The sequence below is a fragment of the Muscardinus avellanarius genome (assembly GCF_963383645.1).
Source record: "Muscardinus avellanarius genome assembly, chromosome: X".
Classification (NCBI taxonomy): Eukaryota; Metazoa; Chordata; class Mammalia; order Rodentia; family Gliridae; genus Muscardinus; species Muscardinus avellanarius.
Genome location: NC_137792.1, coordinates 128,710,247 through 128,724,575, shown reverse-complemented (window position 1 = coordinate 128,724,575; position 14,329 = coordinate 128,710,247).

The following is a 14,329-nucleotide window of genomic DNA, read 5'->3' as shown; positions in this document are numbered from 1 at the left end:
TTGACTTTGATATGTTTGTGAATGTACATCATGTGCATTAGAGAATTTTGCTTTTCAGACCTCCTCATCCCCTCAGCCTTATTTGCTCATCTATAAGCATTTCCTTTGTCTAGAGTTCCTCCTATGACCCATTTTCTCCCTAGCTTCTCTATATTATGGAGAACATTCAATTTCTTATTTTTTGTGACTTACTGATCTCACTTAGCATAATGTTCTCCAGTTCCATCCATTTCTCTGTGAATTATATAATTAAGTTTTTATTTATGGCTGAGTAGAGTTCCATTGCATACATATCCCATAGTTTTGTAATCCATTTATCTGTTGATGGACATTTTGGCTGGTTCCATAGTTTGATAATGGTGAATTGTGAGGCTATGAACATAGATACGCATGCATTAGTTTGGTAGTTTGGTTTTCATTATTTTGGGTAGATACCTAGAAGTTGTATTACTGGATCATATGGTAAATTCATTCCCATTCTTCTGAGTATCCTCCATACTGTTTTCCAACATGGTTGCACTAGTTTGCAATCATACCAACAATATTTTAGAGCTCCTATTTCTCCCATCTGTACCAGCATTTGTTGTTGTTTGTGCTTTTAATGATTGCCATTCTAGTTGGAGTTAGGTGAAATCTCAGGATAGTTTTGATTTGCATCTCTGTGATTGCTAATGATATTGAACATATTTAAAACATTGACAAAAAAGAAAGCAAAGAAGAGCTCAGATGATGGAAAGATCTTTCATAGTCACAGATAGGCAGAATAAATATCATCAAAATGGTCATACTTCCAAGTGATCTAAAGATTCAACTCGATACTCTTAAATTATCAAGGTAATTTCTTTCAGACATAGAAAAAGCAGTTCTTAATTTCATTCGGAACAACAAAAAAACCAGAATAACCAAAGTAGTTCTCAGCAACAAAAACTATGCAGAAGGAATCACAGTAACTGACTTTAAACTATAATACAAAGCCATAGTAATAAAAATAGCATGGTACTGGCACAAAAAACCGATCCATAGACCAACAGATTAGAATAGAAAGCTCAGAAACAAATCTACACATAGCAAATTGATTTCTTACAAAGGGGCTAAAAACACACACTGGAAAAAAAGATAGCCTCTCCAACAAATGGTGTTAGCAAAACTGGTTATTCATATGCCAAAAATGGAAATAAAGCCCACTTTTTCACCCTGCACAAGAGTAATGCAAGAAGGATCAAAGACTTGGAAATTAGACCTTGCAGCTCCTTGTAGAGGGCAGAGGTCCAACACTGCAGCACATAGGCACAGGTAAGAACTTTCTCAACAAGAACCCAAAGGCAAATGAAACTAAAAGTGAATTGATACATGGAATTGCATTAAACTAAAGAGCTTCTCTACAGCAAAGGAAACTATCACTAACCTCAACTAAGATCCAATAGAATAGAAGAAGATTTGTGCTACCTAATCCTCTAATAGAGGACTAATAACTAGAATATAAAGAGAACTTAAGAAACAACCCAGTCAAATAATGGACAAGTGAACTAAATAGACACTTCACAAAAGAAGAAATTCACCATATTCTTTTCTTTTTTTTGTACTGGGGTTGAAACTCAGGGAGGGCATTCTACTTCCAAGCCACATTTTATTCTAAAATGAGGTCTCACTAAGTTGTGGAGGTCTTCACTAAGTAACTAACTCTGTTCGAGAACTGTGATCCTCCAGTCTCAGCCTCCCGAATGCTGGGATTACAAGGATGCTCCATCATGCTCGGCTTTACCATATTCTTGTGTACTCTGTCTCCTTACTCCTCATTCATACTTCACCATTGACTACATCACAGTTTGACCTTGTATATACCAGCTAAATCTTCTAAACCCCTGTTGCTGTTGGTGTGGTGGCGCACGCTTAAAATCCCAGCATTCAGGAGACTGAGACAGAAGGATCCTTGTTCGTGGACAACCTCATCTACTACTTAGTGAGGCCCTTTGCACCTCAGTGAGACCCTCTTTCAAAATAAATAATAAAAATTCTGGCTGGGGGTATAGCTCAGAGGTAGAATGTCCCTGGATTCCATCCCCAGACCCTCAAATAATAATAATAATAATAATAATAATAATAATAATAATAATAAATACCACTGATGCTAGAACAGATAGGTGAACCAACAGGATTCACTTCTAGACACTAAGAACAGGCCAATCTCAGCCTACAGATGAAGCCAACCAGCACCCCACACATAGAAGTTTAAAAATTCACAGGACACAAAATGCGCTGGCACAAAAATCAGAGACTATTCCCTATTATGGAGGCGATAGGAAGGTCCTCAGTCTTTAACACTTAGGACCAATCAAAGTCACCATAACAGTGGGCAGACATAATCCTGGAGTAACTGCAACCCAGTACAGGTGACCTACAGGCAGAACAACAGAGGGGTGATATAGAATTCAAACCACAAACAAACATTATAGGATTGTAAATACTCAAAAGAAATCTGCAAATAATCATATAGCTGAGATATACTTTGTTTTCTTTTAATTTATTTTATTGAAAGTAAATGTTATACATTTAATCTGTATTTGGTGCCCTCTCCCTCCCTCATTTCCCTTCCCCCCTCCCGATACTTAATACCCAGGCTAACCTTGCTATATTCGTACTTTTACACCTATTTGGAAATAGCCGCTCATCAATCAAGTTCAGCCTCCTTCCTCTCTTTGTTTTCCATTCAAATTTTGCTGAGATTTCCCTTCCATTATCTGGAGTCCCTCTGGTATCCCCAATGCTCACTTTTTTTGGCATATTAGAGAAAATATATGTCCCTTCTCTTTCTGTGTTTGGCTGATCTCACTTAACATAATGCTTTCCAGCCCTTTCCATCTTCTTACAAATGATGTGATTTTGTTCTTCTTTATAGCTGAAGAGAATTCCATTGTGTGTATTTCCCATAACTTTGCAAACCATTCATCTGTTGATGGGGGCCTAGGTTGTTTCCAAATTTTGGCTATTACAAATTGTGCTGCTATGAATATAGGTATGCATATGTTGCTGTAGTTCTCTGTTTTGAGAGATACTTTGAAGTAAATATTTACCTCCAGAAAAATATATTACAAAGGGAGAGAGATTAGATATAGGAAACACACAGAGTGAAAAAAAGAGAGCCAGTAAAAGCAACAAAGATACAAATGTAAAAATTTTAAGAAATCTGAAAACATGAGAGAAAAGAATAGCAAGAAAACATTGAGCCCCACAATCCCATAACAACAGAACCTACCGACTCAACGTTTCAGAGAATACCAGAAGGAGAATTTAAAAGTTTAATTGTAGAAATGAAGTGATCCTGAATTAATAGTAGAAATGATCTAGGATTAATAGTAGAATTGATCCAGTTAGTGATGACTAAGACATTCATTTTTAAAAGCTGGTAATAAATATTGTGAAAATTATTCAAAAAATTATTCAAAAGAATAAGAAAACAACTCAAAAGAACCTAAAAGAAATAAAAGATGATATAAAGAAACTGATACCCTAAACAAGTATCAAAATGAAACTCTGAATGAAGAATGCAGTGAAAACATCAACTCAAACCATGAGGGATAGACTAGATGACATGGAAAACAGAATTTCACTCTTAGAAGATGACCACTCTAAAAATGAATACATAAATATAATTTAGAAAAATCAACAGCATGAACTGGACAATCAAGAAATTTGGAGCCAAGCACAGTGGCACATGCTTCTAACCCAGCATTTGGGAGGCTGAGACAGGAGGATCACAGTTGGCAGACAAACTTATCTACATAGTGAAGCCCTTTGCAACTCAGTGAGACCCTGTTTCAAAATAAAAAATAAAAAAAAGGGCTGAAGGTACAGCTTGGAGTTAGAATTCCCCTGGGTTCCATCCCCAGTACCACAATAAATAAATAAATAAATAAATAAATAAATAAATAAATAAATAAATTTGGGAGAACTTTAAAAGAGCAAATTTAAGAATAATAGGCTAGACAAAGAAGTAGGAACCATAGATAAGCAAATAGAGTGACCTAACCGAGGGGGATGGGAGCAGAGAAGGATTAAAAACCCTAATGTACATGATGTACCTTCACAAATATATCAAAGCCAATCACTAAGCCAAACATGAGAAGAAGGGAGGGGAAAAGTAATGGGATAGCAATTGGGGAATGGCTAAATAAATGATGTGTACATGTATGCCTCTACCACTTTGTACCCCATTAAGATGCATAACTACAGTGAACCAATAAAAATAAATAAAAATAAAAAAACAAGAAATGAACAAAATAAAAAAAAAGTTTAGAAAGAATGATAGGCATAGATGAAGTTCTAAAACCTGAAACCAAAGGAATGAAAAATTTCTTCAGATGAACATTATCAGAAAATTTTCCAAAAAGAAAATAAGGTTGATACATGAGTACAGGAAACATAAAATCTTGTATTATAAAAGATCAGAGAAAAGTTGACCATGCCACATAATAATCAATTTGGCTAATATAGAGGCCAAGGAGAAGATTTAAATAAAACAAGAGTTAGACCCCTGACATTCAGAGACAAAACAATAAGAATCATTCAAGATTTCTCAAACCAAGTAATGAAATCAAGGGAGGCTTGAAGTAACATAGTGCAAATCATGAAAAAAGAAATTCTAGCTAAGACTACTCTACCCAGGAAATAAATCTTTTGTAGTATTTTATTTTATTGGTGCATTGTAATCATACATCTTGATGAAGTTCAAGGTGATAGAGGTATATATGTTCACAGCACTCACTGAACAACCCTCTTCCAGGTCCTGCCCTATTCTTAGGTTGCTTTCTTTACTCATCTAAGGTTTCACCTTCTTTGTCTGGAGTCCCTTCCATTCTTCTGAAGATCTTTAAAACTGTTTTTCAAAGTGGTTGCACTAATTTTTAGTCCCAAAAGCAGTGTTTCAGAATGAGAATGAACCTAACGTATGACTCAGCTATACTGCTTCTGAGAATCTACCCAAAAGAATGAAAAGCAGACAAGCGTAGTAATACATGCATATGTATGTTTATAGCTGCACAATTCATAATTTTTAAACTATGGAAATAGCTGAGATATCCATCAAAAGGTGAATGGATTACAAAATTATGGGATATGTACACAATAGAATTCTACTCAGTCTTCAAAAGAACAAAATTATATCATTTATGGGAAAATAGAAGGAATTAGAAAATATTATGCTAAATGAGATTGTCATTCACAAAAAGTGAAGGATTGTATGTTCTCCTTCATATGCAGAAGCTAGGGAGAAAGTGGGACACAGGAAGGACTCCGGACAAAGGAGGAGAAACTTTAGTGGAGTCAAGCAAGGAACATAACTAAGGTAGATGGAAGGGGGGAAAGAAGACTTGAAGAGGGAAATATCTCAATGGTCATGATATACATACACAAACTTAACAATGCTAATTAATATGTTGAGTATGAGAAGGTGGAGAGGGAGAGGGAGTGCTGTGGAAACTGGGAGAGGGTTCAAACTGTACTGTGTACATGTATGTCTTTATCACCCTGGATTTCATCAAGATGTATAATTATAATGCACCAATTAAAAACAGCTGTAAGGGTCATCACAGTGAAAGGATCTATACTTCTCCATGTGCACATCCATAGGGAGATGAAATCATCTTTGATTACATGTAGGTATCTCTAAGTTGCATGCTGTGTTCTATAATGAGTTCTGCATGTGGAATAAATCAGAGTTTGATAAGATCTAGAAAGAAAGTTTCTGGCAAAGTACTGGAGGCTCCTGCATTTTGTTAGAACTAATATTTATGAATGATTTATGTTATTTGTAAACCCTAAATGTATTGGATTAATAAATCTAGTCATGTTTCCAGTTTTATGAGTTGAAAGTTTCTCTGGGAAATTAGATGCTAAATTTTCTTGTTGCCAGATGTAAAAGTCCAACTCAGTGCGTATACATTGTCTAGATCAGATGTTACAGAAAAGTACTCATAAATATAGACAGTAGAGAAGAAACATCCCTAAGATATGTGATAAATGAAGCTTAATCAGCTGCCAGAAAATGTACCATCTTCAGAAATCCTGGAATTTTACACTACTCTTGTCATTAGGTGAATACATAAAATAGTCTATTTGGACAGCGTTTAAAAAGGAGTGAAGATATTCAGTGAAAAAATTCTCCCAAATATGTAAAGGCTAAAATGTAGATTGACAAGTGGTGGACTCATAAAACTAACAGAATCTCAGCTGCCAGTATTTCTCAGACTTTAGGTTGTTGAAATTCAATCCCAATTACCAGTAAAAAGAGACAAGTTGAGTGGAACTTGGCTTCTGCATGAATTTATCAAATACTGGATGATTTTGTCTATTCCAGTTTGTTTTCTTTTCAAAGGTTGATGATTTTCTCCCTAGTAAATATTCCAAGTAAACACTCTTGGCCAGTTGGTGGTGATATGATGCCAACATGAAAGTGTTGCTTTGCATTTTCTTTAGGAAACAACTGGGGGATGTAGCAATATAATTATCAACCATTATAACTTGATGAATATTCTATTTCTATGCAGTCTGTGTTTCCTTTGAGGCCTCCTGTGTTTAACAGTGTGAACATTGGCAGTAGCCATGAAACAGTGTTCTTTGATATAGTTAAACATTCTGAATGGAGCTTTTTTTCTTTATTTATAAGGCCTGGAAAGATATTTGCATATGGTGGAATTAACAGTCTGAAGTGACTGTCTAGGTTTAACATTAAAAGTTCATTTTTACCCCCATTATAGGCACTTCTATGCTTCTGGGAAGAATTCCAACACCACCAATTTTGTCAAAATATGTTTTACTAAGATATAGTTAGGCACACAGTACAGAATATGGTGATGTATATTAAATCCTTGCCCTCTTTCCTCTTAAGTCTTCTTCAAATAAATCACTAAAACTTCTTAAAAATGGAAAGAAAAAAATAAACTTCCCAGTTTGTAATGCTGAAATGGCCTCTTTCTTTATGATGCCAAGGGATCGGGACAGTGAAGTGTTGTCTTGCTGAGATTTGCTTACTGGTCAAATGAAGAAGCCCAAGAGATACTTTTTACACAGAAAAAAATCAATTCACAAACCCATTAGAATAGAAATTTTGTGGATGAAACAACAAAATATTACCACTTATATACTGAAATATATTTTAGGAAAATAAGTACAAAGACACATAGGCCATAAATATCTACTTGAAAAAGAAAAACATTCAAAAATTAAATGAAAAACCAAATGACATTACAAAAGAAATTGTTTAGGTCCCATAATAGTTAAAACAAATGTCTTGACCTGACAATAAAGCCCAGGTAAAATCAAGTGAGGAGTCATTTATAAGTGAGTGCCTAAGGACTTTAATTTTATGAAACATAATTTGTTTCAAGCAGAGGAAAGAGAGAGGAGAGAGAGAGAGAGAGAGAGAGAGAGAGAGAGAGAGAGAGAGAGAGAGAGAGAGGATCAAATTAGATTCTGATAATAAAAAGAAACAATGGCCACTGATCTATCTTTCTAAATAGACAAAAGCAATGTACCATGTTACATTTCAATACCAAGAACTCTAGAAATTTGGTATCTATACAAGCTGAAAACACATTCTACTCTGAGAGGAATCATTCTTGATTTTTCTCCCTTGGAATTTCCATTTTTAGAGCTGAAAAATGATTTAAATAATAATTAATTTATAGAATACAAACAATTGTCTTGGTTTCACCATTCACTTTTGGAGCAAATTTTTCTAATCACAGAAAGAAAGTAAAATGCATGACAAATATATGTTAGGTTTTCTTTTCAGAAAGCCAAAATTTCCTTTTGAGTTTATTTGCTTTGAAATATTTAACAGGGAGAATCAAAAAAATAAAAATGCTAACAAACTGCAATTCAAAACGGTCAATTCAATGCCACATTTATTATTATATAATTTTTCTATGACTATTAAGCTGCCATATTTGTAGAATTTAGGAGTGTATAAAACAAAATTAAAGAAGAAAAAAGAAAAATGTAGGCTAATTAATATATTTCAAATTTAAATTAAGATTGTTTGCAGGCACTGTTACCTACACTTGCTTTTACTTAGCATTTTGTATTATACCATTGAGATTATACTGTATTTATTAGTTGGCACGCATAGCACATTACATAGAGCCCTCTTATGTATTTCTATAGCGTTTCATGTGTGAACATTGTGTTTTTTATACAGTAGGTGGGATAGGACTCAAGAGAAAAATAAGATATTGATCAAGTGTTTTTCTTGTGCTTGCACTAAGGCATCTAATTATAGTCACATTTCTGGTCGACTCTTTATAAACATTTTATCAGAGAACAGGAACAAACTCCAATCCTTGTAATTGATGGTTCAAGTTCCCTTTGACTTGATGTTAATTACATTGGGGATATAGGGGGCTAGTTGAGAGAATTCCCTTTCCATTGTTAAAGCCACAGACTAATATGAAGGAATTACAGGATTTTTTTTTAGGGTTGTGAGACTTCCAGTACTAAAACTCAAACTTAGAAAATTAAGATAGTTGTGTGGTAGATTGACTTCTAAGATGATCTTTCATCCTTTGATGTATACAATGTAAAATTATTCCTACTCCTTGAGTAGGGGAGAAGCTGGAAATGGGTCCTGTGATCTGGTTAATAATAATCTAAGTTAATTACATAGGTGATTTTCATTGTGTAGGCATGATCATTGATTTAAAAAAATTAAATGAGCCATTTATTCCTAAAGAAGTTCTTCTGACCTTGAAGTCAGCCACCTTGAGTTCTATTGCGACAAAGAATGAATTCTTCCCAAACCGTCTTGATGAGAAGAGGACCCCAAGCCACAGATAAGATCACATACTCAGCAGGATACTTGATTCAGCTTGGTTACACTGAGCAGAGGTTCAAGCTAACTGTTTTTGGATGCCTGACCCATAGTATTGCTTCCATCCACTAGGTTTGTGAAAGACACCATATAGAAAGCTAATTCAATTGCCTATTCTATGCTGCACTAGAATAAAATTTACAGACTTGTCTCCATTTCTTGGACCTAAAAATTATTTCTTTACCTGACTTATAGCACTAGTTTTTATACATAATTATATGCTTACACAAGCGTGTCAGCACCATTGTCATGGATAGGCAAAGAGCTGTAGGAAGAAAACATAGAATGAGCACAGAATGAACCAATGCAACGCTGAACAAAGAGTGTCCAATGTGGAGAGGGCAGTCTAAATAGAATATACAGTAGGGAAGGGTAGAGAAATAGAGCCCACTTTTATTAAACATCATACAGAACAGTGATTTTCAAACTTTTTCTGGCAAACAGATTATGATAGCAAATGAGAAAACTGTAATTAGCAATAAAAGATATCATAGACTAGAGTAGAAAATCAGAAAGTGCTTTCAGGTAGACGACCTAAATATTTTTGTAAAATTTTTCTTTGTTTTACATCTAGATATATGTGTACTGGATTGTGACATATAAATGTCTCCTACTGTGGATTTCATTCAAAAACTTTTGGTAAACACTGGTATAGCTTAGAATAAGGCTCAAATTTAGCTACATATTAAAAAAAATTGGGAAGGTTTCTTCTGGTTTTTGTTTTGTTATTTGTTTCTCAGCCCCATGACAAATTCAATTGAAAGCACTAGGAAATGGATCTGATGATGTGTATTTTTGAAAAGCCCTTTGTGAGGTTCTGATTGCAGTGAAGTAGGAGAGCTAGTGAATTACAATTTGGGATTAATATACTTGAGCAAAGTACATAATCTTTAAAATCTGAGTTTCCACAGTTTTAAAATTGGGCTAAAAATTACATCTACTTTATAGAGAATGAAATAGACTACTGTATGGAAATTACACAGCTCATTTTCTGGCACAAAGTAACAGAAGGGCAAATAGTACTTGTTATTAATCTATACATCACTTTAAGAATTCTTGTTATTTTGTAGAAAGATAACAGATAATTATAATATCATCCATTTGGTCCCTTATTAGGTTTAGAAATTTGTCAAAAATAGGAATCTCAAAATGGAGGAAAAGATGCAATATACCTTGATAATAGGTGCTTCATGGCTTCAGTTCCATAAGTGAACAAGTGTTTACAAGTGACATTCTCAACATATGATAGGTTTCTGCTAGTTCTTAAAAAAAAGTGGGATCTAACAAAATAGTAAAAACTTCTTCATACCCCAAATATTTTATCTTCAGCATCTACTTCAGCTCTCTGGAATGATTTACATTGGAAGTATATGTATATTTTGTTAAAATAAATGTTTATAGGCCTTGTAATTTTTTTAGTTCTTAAAACAAAAACCTAAAAGAACAATAAATTCTCATCCTGTTTTCAGGTACTACATGAAGATAATTTTCTCAGAGCTTCCTAGGCGCCAAATAATCTACTAAATCACTTTAGAGACTTAAACTCATTTAATTATCTCAACAATCAAATGCAGTAGGCATTGTTATTTTCATTTGGTAGATGAAGAAACATGAAAGTCAGAGTATTTAAGTATTTGGTAGAAGGTCACAGAGGTATTAAATTTTATGGCCGTGGTATTGTATAAGTCAGTGTAAGAATATATATTCAGAAGAACCAGTGGCATAAAGTTAAAAAAAATCTTGGAGAATTTATATTGATAGTGGACACAGGTCGTTTTAATCTGTTTGGGCCTTCATTTGACTGAATTAGCCCCATCCAACTTATGGAAGGCAATCTGGTTACTTAAAAATTAACCAGTTTAAATGTTAATCTCAGCTGGGCATGGTGGTACATACCTATAATCCCAGTAGTTGGGAGGCTGCGACAGGAGAATCACAGATTCTAGCCTAGCCTCAGCATCTTAGTAATGCTATTAGCAAACTTGATAAGACCCTATTTCGAAATAAAAAATAAAATAGGGCTTGGGTTATAGCTCAGAATAGAATGCCCCAGAGTTCAATCCCTAATACCAACCACACACACACACACACACACACACACACACACACACACACACACACACTCCCTCATTCACTCACACTCTCTCTTAATAAGTAAATACATAAATAAATGTTTATCTCATTCAAAAACACATTCCATGTTGACACATAAAATTAACCATCATATATGTGAACCCAGGAAGTCTGGCTGGAGAGTTCTTAACATTTTTAAATATTTAATATGTAAACAATTAGTAGTGACTAGTTCCAATGTGTTATTTTATCATAACAACACTATGATAGTAATACTATTATTCTTATTTGACAGATAAAAAAGACAAATGAGGCTAATTCACAGTAAGAAACTTGTCTTTAGTCACACAGCAAATGTTAGAGCTAAAATTTGAATATAGGTTTTTCAAATTAAAATCCCACTCTTTACCTTTTACTGAGTTGCCAAATAGCTAGTTTGAAGTCATTGAGGTAATTTTTACTTTTTAGTGAAGTATTTGAGTAAAATACTAGTTATATAGTTTTATTCTATATGTAATTTTATCCTAATTATATCATGTGTGTATAAAATGAACTTTATTTGAAAAATATCATATTCTATATTATACATTCTGAAGATCATAATTAAAAATAATAATTGTATACATGAGCATGTATAGACTGTCCTTGGGCCTTTACATGTTCTATAATTATTCTCACTTTACAGATGAAGAAACTGTTATATACAAGTGCATGTGATAGGGCCAAGACTCAAACCCATGCAGCGTAGTTCCAGGGGTTGGACTTTTCATTTCTTCGGTCTACTACCTCTTTTGGTAACAAAACTTCTACAGAATTACTATCGATATTAAGCATAAAAATGTGACATGGGATATTTTCATCACATCTTGAAAGCTTATAACCATAAAGAAGAGAAAAGTAAAAGCAGTTAGGCAGGCTTCAAAATATAACTAAGGCTGAAAGATCAAAATGGAGGTGGGGGGTGAATTTAGGGTGGCTATAATTTTAAATAAAGATTTTACGTTTCTGATTGATGGTGAAAAGTGAATGTTTCAGTTCTGGGGACATTTAAAATTGGATAGTGCATTAGAAAAATAGCCCATAGGAAAATGTCCACAGCAGGAAAGCTATAGGAGAGAATGCTATTCATGAAATCGAAAGATTTGAGTTCTATTTTATAATTCTACTTGGGCGTTTATATGACTTAAAAATTAGTGATTCTCAGACAAGACAGGGCCGCTGGCTGGAGCCTCAGCTTGTGGTCCTTCCTGACAGCAGCCTTGCAATGGAATCAATCAGCAACTGGAGAGGCTCAGATGGAAACCAGGTGCCCCAGGCCAAAGTGCTGGCTTCATGCTCAATGCTGGGTGGCTCTGGGAATGACCCCTGGAGCACCTGACCAGAACTCAATCACGGCAGGTGCTCAGGGCCAGGGACAGGAAGGATCAGACTCCATTTTTCTCTTCACCAGGTCCACTCAGTCAGCAGCCAGGGGCCCTTGGCCGGCATCCTCAGTGGCCCCCATGCAACCCCTCTGTTTCCTTGGCTGTGGTCGCTGCAGGGCTCCACCCTCCGGATTGTATCTCCATCCGCAGGGGAAGAAATTCAGATCCACAGAGGTGAAGTGGTAGTCGGCAGAACCTTGGTTCATGAAGACACTGGAACTGCAGTCAAAGCCGCCTGCAAATGTCAGACACCTCTTTTGACACCAGAGGGGCCCCAAGAGCTGGCTGTGAAAGAGCGCCACTCAAATAACTGAAGGAATAAGGAAAGAAAACAACCTCAGCAAAAGCAACCACTGGGCCACTGCCTGATAAAAGATAGAATGAAAGAATGAAGCTATATAAATGGCAAAAATGTCTCTTTTACTCACAGTGACAAAACCATGAGAGAGAACCTAATGACCTGACATGTAACGGAAGACTGCACCCACTTTACCCCATCAACACCTAATCAGATCCTCCATGAATCCATCCCCAAGACATACACATGCCCACTCTAGACTGTACGGGCGGCTCTCTCTCTTCTCCCAGGTAGGGTTCCTTCCAGGCTTGCATTATCACCCTTTTTTCATTTTAGGCTCTTCTGAAGATTGCTACTTATACTGATATTTAGTTCAACGCAAATATTTCCTTAAATATGGTATTTTTGTTGTAGAAAGAGGAGTATGATAGCAGATAGAAATCATGAATGTCACTACAATCAAATTCTGTCTCTGGGAACTTTTTTTAATTGGTGCATTGTAATTATGAAGTTCAGGGTGATATAGGCAACAAGCAACACTCAGTAAACCCTCCCCCAGCTCCCACCTCACTCCCTCTCCCCCTACCTTCCCATGCTCAGCACATTGATTGGCTTTGATAAGTTTATGTATATACATCATGACCATTGGAACTGTTCCCTCTTTGAGTCTCTTCCCCCTTTTATCTCCCTTAGTTAGTTTCCCTCCTTCACTCCATTAAGATTTCTCCTCCTTTGGAGTCACTCCTATGTCTCAATTTCTCCCTAGCTTTCACATATAAGGGAAAATATCCAACGGCCTTTCACATTTTGTGTCTAATCTCACTTTGCACAATATTCTCCAGTTTCATACATTTACCTGAAAATTATATAATTTTGTTCTTCTTTATGGCTGGGTAAAATTCTATTGTGTATATATCCTGTAATTTTGTAATCCATTCATTGGTTGATGGACATATCCACCAGTTCCACAGTTTGGCAATTATTAATTGTGTAGCTATAAACATAAATATGCATGTATTATTATGATAGTCTAATTTTCATTCTTTGAATAGATACCCAGAAACAGTATAGCTGAACAATATGGTAGGTTCATTCCCATTCTGAGGACGCTCCACACAATTTTCCCAAGTTGCACTAATTTGCAATCCCACCAACAGTGTATCAGAGTTTGCACTTTTTCTGTGATCTTTAATGATACCACTATAGTATCGTGGTAACACTGCTCTTATCTGTTTGTAGTCTCGGTGAAAAATGAGTACACTTTGGAACCATGGAGTTTCCCTATCTTCTTATTTTTCATGTAGCAAAGGATAGACTTCTCCTTCTCATATCATTTGCATATTATTTTGAATCTATGCACCCTTCTCCCCCCCCCTCTCTCTCTTTCTCACCCCCCCACACACACAAAGGGATACATTGAGACTAGGGTGATGGGGGTTAGTCTAGATTGTCAACCTGACTGGATTACATAACACCTAAGATTATGTGACTTTTGGTGTATTGATGAGATTGATGGTGTATTGATGAGGAAGTCCTGCTCTGAATGTAGGCATCACTATTTTGCCTACAGAACCGGGACAAAAAGGAGAAAGCTGTGTGAATGCATGTTTGGTTCTTCCTGGGAAAAGCACATGTACTCTCACCTGGATTTGGGCCTTCAGTTCTTCAAAC